Here is an 8,911-nt window from a genome sequence, read left to right as displayed (position 1 = left end):
CACTGACGTCAGGCTGACGCAGTAATTGATTTTCTGGATTTAATTTAAATCAGGAAATTCCAGAATATTATTTAAACTTCAAAAATTCATAACTTTTATTCTGTAACTCCAAATTGGACAAATTATATATGAAAAATGATCAGAAAAATCCAATCTATCCATCTGTACTATTCTCATGCATGATCAAACAAGTTAAATTGATGTTTTAAACAGAACAAGGAAAAGCACCTTAAAGGGCCATGTTTGAGTTTGAAAATTTGAATCTTTGATTCAAATTTGCTCAAACCCCTCTGGTTTTAGTTGCATTAGCCCAACACACTCATATTGCCATGTTTCATGCATGCATCATATTGTTGCACATTGTTTGGTGATGGTTGTGTATCGGTGTCCTTGCGACAGGTTCTGCCTCCGAGGAGTACCGTGATTACCCTAACGAAGAACCGTATCAGTGCATCGAACCCTCAGGCAAGCAACCAACCATTTGATCATATCGATACAATCCCATGTTCTCGCTCCTGCTCTCTTTTACTGCATTAAGACAACACGTTTCAAACTGCTGTGTGCTACGGTAGTTGAACCCATTTCCTCTGCATAACCTGTCATTGCCACAGTAACTAGATGAAACCCACTAGCATGTGTAGGAGTTGATTGAGCCATATGTATGTGTTGTTCCTACCTTGCTATGCCTGCTATGCTTAGAGTCGTGTCAGGTCTGGTTCATCTGGGTGATGGGCTAGAGTGAAATGTTTATGTCAGTAATGAGAGTGGTGTGGTGAACACGATTTGGTAAAGGTATCGATGAGAGGCCATGTAGGAGTACATGGTGGGTTGTTTCATTGAAGCCGACCTTAAGCACTGAGATCTGTATGTGTGATTTAAGAATCAGCTGCTACCATGCATTGGGCCCGAAACCAATGGACCCTCTCGGCTTCTTATTCACCCTAGTTCTCCGTCCGGGAGTTGCAAGTAATTTCTGGTGTTTGTAGCCTACTGGAGGCCGTGGACAGCGCTGACCGTAGGGGTGGGCTGTGATGCGGTAGGTACGTGGCACGGTGTACCGAATACCCGTTAGGTATCTCGGGAACCCTGTTCACATCGTTCGGGGCCGTATGGGAAACCTCGGCCGGACTCCCTGCGGATGGAACCTGGATAGGCGATAAACCTGGACTGGAGGCTTAGGTGATTAGGTAGGTCGTGGCCGACACCCACGTTTGGGCTTCCGCTTGAAGGTTGCCGAGTACATGTCGTGTAAACGACGGTAAGTGGTGAGAGCGTGTATGAAGAAGTACACCCCTGCAGGGTTAACATGATCTATTCGAATAGCCGCGTCCGCGGTAAAGGACTACTTGGTTGCCTATACAGTTCATAGACAAGTAAACGGAAACTGCTAAAAGCCTCAAGATAAGTGTGAGTGCCGAGGATGGCTCTTCCGTAGGAAGACGGAGGTGGATCCTCGGTAGTGTATTGAAGTGGTGAGTAGTGGACTCGTGTGCGCAAAACCATTTCAAGTTGGAGTATCGTAGGATAGTCTAGCCGAGAGTCAAAGCTGGCTTGCTGCAATAACTCCACCAACCCTTCTTGATAAAATGCATGTATGTAGGATCTGATGTAAGTCTTGCTGAGTACCTTTGTACTCATGTTGCTATAATCTGCATTTTACAGAAGACGCTGCAACCCCTTCTGATGGGTTCTATGTAGACGTTGACATCAACGAGTAGGCTAAAGACCCAGGTGGTGACCCTGAGCTTGTGAAGGACCACGTAGTATAGTTAGGCTTTCCAAGCCTGTTTTATTTTACTAGTTGTCTGTACTCAGACAAGTTACTTCCGCTGCTGGTTTGTATGACTGTATGACTTGTATGTTGGGTCGTGAGACCCGTACCTTTGTGTATGTTATGTATGGCTCCCTGAGCCTTAAATAAAGTACTTGTGTCGTAGAGTCATGTTGTGATGCTTCGTTGTATTTGCACATATCGAGCATAGTGTGTGTATGATTGAAATGCTTGGTATGTGTGGGATCTGACTATCTAGTTGTTTATCTTTAGTAGCCTCTCTTACCGGGAAATGTCTCCTAGTGTTACCGCTGAGCCATGGTAGCTTACTACTTCTCTGGAACACTTAGGCTGGCCGGCATGTGTCCTTCTTCGTTCCTGTGTCTGTCCCTTCGGGGAAATGTCACGCTTTGAGTACCGGAGTCCTGCTAGCCCGCTACAGCCCGGTTTACCGGAGTCCTGCTAGCCCAGTGCTACAGCCCGGACCCACTTGCTGATGACCGACACGTTCGAAGCTGGGTCATGGATGCCTGTCCCTGTAAGTCTGTGCCACTTTGGGTTTACGACTAGTCATGTCAGCCTGGGCTCTTTATCATATGGATGCTAGCGACACTATCATATACGTGAGCCAAAAGGCGCAAATGGTCCCGGGCAAAGGTAAGGCGACACCCGTGGGGACTCCGTGCGTGAGGCCGCAAAGTGATATGAGGTGTTACCGGCTAGATCGATGTGACATGAGCGTCTGCTTCAACGGAACAAACCATAAGGCTTCCCGGAGCAGACTGCCCCTTAGCATCCTTGGTGTTGATCTTGGGGACTTTCTTGGCGGCGGCTTCGGGGAGCTCTGCCGGAAAGTAGTCGCCGGAAACCAACTTCCTCTTTTTGCTTTGTCCAGTTGAGGGCGTTACGGATGGTTGATTCAACTTAAGCACAAAGATCCCTGGTTCCACATGTAACTTTAGTGCGGCGCACTTTGACAGGCCATCAGCAATATCATTCTGAGCTCTTGGGATATGCTTCATTTGTAGGCCGTCAAAGTGCTCTTCTAGCTTCCTTACTTCATCAACATATGCTTCCATCAACGGACTCTGGTAGTTCTTGTTCACTTGTCGGACGACAAGCTGTGAGTCACCCCTGACAATGAGCTTCTTGATCCCAAGGTCTGCTGCGATTCTGAGACCGGCAAGCAATCCTTCATACTCTGCAGTATTGTTGGTTGCTTGCTCTTTGGGAAAGTGCATCTGGACTACGTACTTGAGGTGTTCTCCGGTGGGTGCGACAAGTAGCACGCCTGCACCGGCGCCTTGCAGCGAGAAGGCACCATCAAAGTACATCAGTCACTCTTTGCTTGCCTCTTTGACGGGGATACTTGTTTCTGAAATTTCTTCATCTGGGGTTGGCGTCCACTCTGCTATGAACTCTGCCAATGCTCTGCTTTGGATAGTTGAGGTGCTCTCAAACTTGAGGCCAAAGCTTGACAGTTCCAGCGCCCACTCGACAATCCTGCCCGTTGCTTCTGGATTTTGCAGTATCCTCTTTAGCGGAAAGCGAGTGACGACTGTGATCTCATGTGCTTGGAAGTAATGGCGCAGCTTTCTCGAGGCCATGAGGAGGCCGAAAAGCAACTTCTGCACACCAGAGTACCTTGATCTAGCCCCCTGCAGAAGAGAACTGACAAAGTAAACTGGGCGCTGCACCATTTTCCTTGGCATCTTATCATGTTCCTGCGCAAACCCATGTTTGTCGGGACCAGAGCTTGTCGACGAAGCCCTCTGCTTGTCGTTGGATGGATCTGCCGTGGTTGCTGGCTCATCATCCGCCTCCCTCTCCGCCACTAACGCAGCACTAACCACTTGATTGGTTGCCGCTATGTACAGCAGCAACTTCTCTTGCGGCTTAGGTGCGACAAGCATTGGAGTGGAGGATAGGTATCTCTTCAAGTCCTGCAGCGCAGCCTCCACTTCTGGAGTCCATTTCATTGGACCTGCCTTTTTCAAAATTTTGAAAAATGGCAGGGCGCGCTCAGCAGATCTAGAGATAAACCTGCTGAGAACAGCCACGCAACCGGCAAGCCTTAGTACATCCTTGACGCGCTTTGGTGCATCGATCTGCTCAATGGCTTTGATCTTGTCGGGATTGGCTTCAATTCCCCGCTGAGACACGAAGAACCCGAGAAGCTTGCCGGAAGGGACTCCAAACACGCACTTCTCGGGGTTAAGCTTGAGGTTGATCTTGCGCAGGTTTGCAAATCTTTCGTCTAAATCTTGAATCAGGGTCGCCTTGTTCTTGCTCTTGACCACTATGTCATCCATGTAAGCTTCCACATTTCTGTGTATTTGTGGCTCAAAAGCATGGTGGACTACCCTTGCGAGTGTTGAACCAGCATTCTTCAAACCGAAAGGCATCCGTAGGAAGCAGTACGTGCCACACGGTGTGATAAATGCGGTTTTCTCTTCATCTTCTTATGCCATGAAGATCTAATGGTATCCTGAGTACGCATCAAGAAACGAAAGCAAATCACATCCGGCTGTGGAGTCAACAATCTGGTCAATACGCGGCAAGGGAAATGGGTCTTTGGGACAAGCTTTATTGACATCAGTGAAGTCAATACAAAGTCTCCATTTCTCGTTAGCTTTGCGCACAACAACAGGATTGGCCAACCATGTGGGATGGAGTACTCCTCTGACAAGGCCTGCTGCTTCCAATTTCTTGATTTCTTCTGCGATGAATTCTTGGCGCTCTACTGCCTGCTTCCTGACTTTCTGCTTGACGGGCCGCGCATGAGGACAGACGGCAAGGTGGTGCTCAATCACTTTCTTGGGAACACCGGGGATATCAGGCGGTTGCCATGCAAACACGTCGACATTCGCCCGCAGGAAAGCAACGAGCGCGCTTTCCTATTTGGGGTCAAGAGTGGCGCTGATGGTGAAGGTACCACCAGTGCCATCCTCCTTGGCGGACACCTTCTTAGTCTCAGGTGGAGCTGCCATTGCCTTCTTACACTTGCCGGTGAAGCTCGATGGTGCGTCCTCGACGGTAGCGCAGCACTCCGAAGAGGTGCGCTTGCCGGAGTGGGCATCAGAGCTCTTGCCGGACTTGGTCTTCTTCTTCCCCCCGGGAGCTTCAGCGGCAAGTGTCCTGCGTTCTGCTGCGGCTGCTGCTTCCCGGTAGATCTTGTCGGCACAAATAAGAGCATCCTTCTTGTCGCCAGGGACAGAGATGACACTTATTTGGCCTGGCATTTTCAGTATGTTGTATGCATAGTGAGAGGCTGCCATGAACATGGCGAGTGCCGGACGGCCAAGGATTCCATTATAAGGTAATGGAATGTCGGCAACGTCAAACGTGACCCTCTCAGTCCTGAAGTTCAGCTCACTGCCAAATGTTACCGGCAACGTGATCTTTCCCTTTGGCTTGCTCCTTCCCGGGTTGATTCCTTGAAACGTGCCGGTCTCTTCGAGCTCGCTGTCAGGGATCTGGAGCTTCTGGAGCACCACGGAGGAAATCAGGTTCAAGCCGGCCCCGCCGTCAACTAGCATCTTAGTGACCTTGAGGTTGCGGATTGTTGGTGAAACCAACATCGGCAAGCACCCTACCGCAGTTATGCGATCCGGGTGGTCCTCAAGATCAAAGATGATAGGCGTGCCGGACCATTTCAGAGGCTTGCGTGACTCGACAGGTGGTTCTGCTGCATTAACTTCCCGCACCCACTGCTTGAGTTGGCGGTGCGAGGCATGCAGAGAAGCACCACCATCAACGCACGGGACCTCTGTGGCTTTCTGGAACTCCTGCTCATCAGTCTCCTCATCATCCATATCTTCATCGTCGCCGTCATCTTCATCCTTGTCGCGGCCGCGAGGAGGTCTGTCTCCTTGCCGCTGCTTGGCCATGCCGCGGCGTCCTCCTCGGCCGGGATGTTTCTTGCCGGATCCACCAGCTCCTTCCTGGGCCTTCTCTTTGCCGCGCCGCTCGTATTCAGCTTTCTGTTGCTCAACAAGCTGCTCGACTCTCTTACAGTTCTGAAGATCATGGCCCTTGGTGCGGTGAATTTTGCAATACTGCTTATTGGTGCCGTCCTACTTATCGACGACCGCCACCTCCGCGGCAACCTCCTTGCCGGAGTCACCAGTTTTGGATTCCTTGGCGCTACCACCATTGCCGGACTGCTCAACAACTAGCACTTCTTTGCCTTTCCTCCTTCTGTTGTTCTGCCGCCAGCTTTTCCTTGTCGGGGCAGCATCTTCGCTGTCAGATCCTCCCGCTCCTATATTTTCTCCGGGGAGTCTCCTCCCTTCCTCAGCATGCGCACACTTGTCGGCCAGTGCATATAACTCACTGACGTCCCTGATCTTGCACATCGCCATTTCCTCCCGCATCCTGCGGTTCCGCACGTTCTGATGGAACGCGCTGATCACCGCGGCAGGGTGGACGTGTGGGATGTTGTGCTGCACACTACTGAATCTCTGAATGTACTTGCGCAGGGGCTCTCCTTCCTTCTGGGCGAGCAGATGAAGATCACTTTCCTGGCCATGAGGCTTGTGTCCGCCGGTAAAGGCGCCGACAAACTGATGGTACAGATCAGCCCAAGAGGATATGGAGTTGTCCGGCAAGTGCATGAGCGAGGATCTGACGTTGGGCTTGAGCACCAGCGGGAAGTAGTTGGCAAGGATCTTGTTATCACGTCCCCCGGCAGCTTGCACCGCAATGGTGTAGATGCTGAGGAACTCTGACGGATGCGTCTTGCCGTCGTACTTCTCTGGTACGTCTGGCTTGAAGTTCTTTGTACTGGGCCACTGGACTTGCCGCAGCTCACAAGTGAATGCAGGACAACCTACCGCGTACGGTAGATTGCCTGGTTCCCCTGGCGCATGCATGTCAACAGAGGGCCCAGCGCGCTTGTCGGATTGACGTCGCACTTCTCTTCGGCGCTCGATGCGGGTTCGAGCGTCTTCTTGTTGTCGATCATGAAGAACTTGGCGCTGATCGCAACGAGCTCGTGGATCCGACGAGGCGGTGGAGTCGCTGTCGAGGTGGATCCGGCGAGTCGGCGATCTTGGCCTTCGGGGCGGTGATTGCATGGTAGTTGCACCTCCGCCCGTTTCGTCGCCTCCGGCTCGCGTCCGGCGGTCCTGCCACGGCGTCGACGCGCTCGGCCGCCATGGAGTGTTGCCGTTGGCGTAGCCGATGAGACTCTGAATGGTGGCTCTCCATTCGTCGATCTTGTCTGACGTCGGAGGGTAATCTAGGAGAAGTTGAGCTCATGCCAAAGCTTCTGCTGGAGTGGTGGGTAGCAGTGGCGGACGGCGCGAGGAGCAGGACGTGCTCGAACTTCTAACTATGTTAGAAGGAGCAGTATCCTGTCCAGGCGACCGTGCCCCGCTCGTGCCAGCATGCTGGCGTGCATGCTGGTCTTGAGCGCCCCGAGATCCACCAGCTTGGTCTTGGGCTATCATGCGTATGGCACTGCTAGTGCCATGACGCTGTTGATCTTGCGCCTCCTGAGAGTGGCGTGGAACATGTACAGTCGCCGAGGTTTGTGCAGCCTTGTTCTTGGACCTAGCGGCATCATGAGCTTCCTCGTCGACGCCCTTTCTTCCGCCGGCGTCCATCCCACCACTCGTTTGCTCCAACGGTGGTGGAAGCGACGTGGATGGAGCGGCTGCCGCCGAAGTCTTCTTCTTCGGTGGCATGTTGATGAAGGGAATAAAGATCTAGCTCGTGTGAACGCCGGATCTGGTTCACACAATCTCAACACCCCCTACCTGGCGCGCCAAAGATGTCGGGGAAACTGATCCTCGAACACCTATGGGGCCGGCGGACCAGGCCCCTTTCGGTTCGGCGGGGGGCGGAGATCGCATGAAGAGCAGATCGAGGCGAGGCACACGAGCAGTTTACCCAGCTTCGGAGCTCTCCGGAGAGGTAACACTCCTACTGCTGCTTGTCTGGTTGTATTATCTGGTGTTCTTGCTCTCCAAAGCGAGAGTATGATGCTTTCTGGGCTATGAATGAGTCGAAGCAAACTGTCCGATCCTCCCAGCCGAACCTCCTCTACGTTGCGCATGGGCCTCCTTTTATACGCTAAAGGGGTCACCAACAGGTGGCAACGCAGAGGAGGGTAAAAACGTAAAAAGCAAGGTAGTTGATACAGTTGCTTGTACAGTGCACCCTACCTAACCCTGACGGCAGGGGACAAGGGCATTAAATTCCCGTCTGAGTCGCCCGAACAGTGCAGAAAAGGACCGTTAGGGGCGCCACCGTTCGCCACGATGGTGATCTTGTCAGCTTCGCATGCCACTGCGCACTGCTGGCTGCACAGCCTCCTGCCACGCGCGCCCGGAGAGGCCCCTAGAGCGACATGTTGGTGGATGCGCTGGAGCGTGGACGCAGAGTGGTCGCCTGCCGCGGCAAGCGCCTTGCTGTTGTCATTATCTTCGCCGGGCCCAGAAGCTCGTCGCTCACCGGGCCCCGGTGTACCTTGTTTAGTCTTCCCGGCAAGCTCCTCTTGCCGGGGCCTTGCTGCCTTGCCGGAGCGTGTGGCGCGTCGCGGCAAGTTCCTTGGAGCGCCTTGGTTGGCCTTCCCGGCAAGCTCCTCTTGCCAGGGTCTTGTCTCCTTAGCTTAAATACTTTGTTCTTGGATGGCTCCAAGGGAACCTTGGGGGATCTTGGCGTTCGCCCGACAAGCCTTTGCCGCGGGGTGCTACAACTGCCCGTGCACAAGTTCGGGGTACTAGGGTACCCCTATTCTAGTACACCGACAACCATGATGAAAATGTTGAGTGGATCTCATATGAATTATTATTGATTTAACCAAGATCCCATATTACCTTGTCTTCTCCCTTGAATTGAATGCTAGCAGATTCCAGCTTAGTCCAATGCACGTGCACTATTATTATTATCCACATTGTTCGGTCATGCATGTGAAAGGCAATAATGACGATATATGATGAAATGATTGAGATGAGAGAAGTTGGTATGAACTCGACCTATCTTGTTTTTGTAAATATGATTAGTTCATCGTTCCTGATTCAGCCTATTATGAATAAAACAAGTTTGCAATGACAATTAGAGATTATAGTTGCTTATGGCATGCTTAATTAGCTAGGAGTTTATACTGGTTTACCTTGCGTGCCAACATGCTAT

This window comes from Triticum dicoccoides, chromosome 7B (genome assembly GCF_002162155.2).
Source record: "Triticum dicoccoides isolate Atlit2015 ecotype Zavitan chromosome 7B, WEW_v2.0, whole genome shotgun sequence".
NCBI classification, from domain to species: Eukaryota; Viridiplantae; Streptophyta; class Magnoliopsida; order Poales; family Poaceae; genus Triticum; species Triticum dicoccoides.
This window is presented reverse-complemented; position numbering follows the sequence as displayed.